The 2,212-nt window shown below is 42.7% G+C and overlaps 1 protein-coding gene across 1 annotated transcript in view; it reads right to left on the reverse strand.

Moving 5' to 3' along the window:
• Positions 1-2,212, reverse strand: part of LOC105813110 (chromosome unknown open reading frame, human C16orf45) — a 125,326-nt gene that overhangs the window by 64,446 nt on the left and 58,668 nt on the right. The window lies entirely within an intron of this gene.

Below are 2,212 nucleotides of genomic sequence, written 5' to 3' on the forward strand. Positions count from 1 at the left end.
AACCAACACTGGGCATGGAGAAGGGAGAGGAGGGGAGCAATATTAAGGTAATGATAATAAATTATTTTCTAAGAAATATACTAGAATATTATCCTTCAAGGAATCACCTTAGAATGCTCTATGCATCTAATAATATCAACATTCTTCAAGCCTTTTAAAACATTTCTTAGTCTCCTACAAAACTATCAAATCCTTTCTGGAATAAGTAGAGGTATTAATAAACAAGCTCTTCTATGATTATTGCTTTCAAATTGGTTTATGACCCACTCAAGAAAAGCAGTTTGCTACATATATATTCATTTCTTTGTCTTCATATGACTTGATCAACCACTGTATTTGCACAACTTGGCTCAGAATGACTTTCGGTAGTTCTAAAAACCAAAGTCCCTTTCTAACAAATGGTTTAGCACCATTGAAAATGTTCATAAGAGTTTGCCAAAGACTGGGACTGCAGTTCCCAGGTGGGATTTCCAGGAAGGTTTTCATTTGAATTATGTGTGTGTTACCTCCAGGGTGAGTCTGCGAAGATGATGCAAGTTCTGGCACATTATTTAACAATCTGTAATGTCATTTTACATTACTCGGCGTCCTCTCCCCAACACTTCTAAGTGACCTTCAATGAGTCACCCAAACCACTCTGTCATTTTTCTCCCAACCCCAAGCTGATGGGCTCAGATTGGTTTCTAAGGTCCTTTGGGGCCATATGAGAGAATAGAGTATTCTTCCTAATTCAAAGGGAACCATTTTAGGGCTGTCAAATTAAAATTGTTGAAATTGATAACCCTGTAATAAGATAACTGTCCAGTTAAAACTACGTAAACAACTAAAGATTTTCAGCACCTCTGCAGGTTCATCCTACTATTCAAGGTTCATTTTTTCTGAAATATCCTCCAGCCCTACAGCTCTCAGAATGACTTCATGAACACAGACAATTATAAATGTATCCTGAGCCATGATTCATGCATCTTTACTAAGACTCCCTAACGCTTCCAATTTACAAACCAATTCAGAAGCAAGCCCAGGTCACGCAAGGATGGTTAGAGAACCAGATGGTGCTGCTTAAAACCATGCTTGATGGGGTTAAAACGATTGGAATCCGGAGGAAAATAAATTGGGACTGTCTAAAGTAATATTTCAGTTTTTAAAAATTGCTTAGCCTGGGAATCATGTGGCTCATTAAATTCCTCACAGGCTAGAAACTTGACAGGAGAGAGAAACTGCACAGGGAATATTATTTTCTTTCACAAAGTTCAAGACTAGGGAATAGGGTGAGATCTACCCTCATCTGAATGAGGGGGGTTCTGGGGGCGGGAGCTCAGGGAAACCAGCCAGGGAAGCCTATGCACAGGCTCTGTGTGGGCGTTGGGGGGCCAAGTTCAATGGGAAAACGGGAAAGTCAGATTGTGACGGAAGAAGGAGGGAAGCAAATGCGGAAATAGACGCTGGATGGAAAGTCCACACGAGAAGACAGACGAGGCCTTAACCAGGGAGCTCAACCGCAAAGGCAAAAGCATCAGGACTGGAAATACTTAAGGATATTTTAAAAATTAACTAAAATCCATACTTCATTCAGATGTCCTTGGTTTTTACTTTTTTTTTTTTTTTTGAGACAGAGTCTCACTTTGTTGCCTTGGCTACAGTGCCGTGGCGTTGTCATAGCTCACTGCAACCTCAAACTCCTGGACTCAAGCGATCCTCCTGCCTCAGCCTCCAGAGTAGCTGGGATTAGATGTGCGCCACCACACCGGGCTAATTTTTCTATTTTTTGTAGAGATGGGATCTTGCTCTTGCCTAAACTGATCTTGAACTCCTCAGCTCAAGCGATCCTCCCAGCTCCCAGGTGCTGGGATCACAGGTGTGGCCTGATGTCCTTTTTCCATTCCAGGATCCCATCTAGGACCCCGACATGACACTGAGCGCTCCAGTCTCCTTAGGCTCCTCTAGACTGTGACAGTTTCTCAGACTTTCCTTGTGTTTGATGATGACCTTGACAGTTTTGAGTACTGGTCAGGTATTTTGCAAAATTTCCCTCAACTGGAATTTTTCTGACTTTTTCTAACGATGAGGTTGGGGTTATAGATTTGGGAGGAAGACCACAGAGGCGAGTCACCACTCTCATCACCTTATCTGAAGGGCGCGTGCCCTCAAGCTGAGCCGGCACTGTGGATGCCAACCTCAGTCACCTGGCCGAGGTGGTATCTGCCAGGTTTCT

The sequence above is a fragment of the Propithecus coquereli genome, unplaced genomic scaffold (genome assembly GCF_000956105.1).
Source record: "Propithecus coquereli isolate 6110/MARCELLA unplaced genomic scaffold, Pcoq_1.0 Scaffold27, whole genome shotgun sequence".
Classification (NCBI taxonomy): domain Eukaryota; kingdom Metazoa; phylum Chordata; class Mammalia; order Primates; family Indriidae; genus Propithecus; species Propithecus coquereli.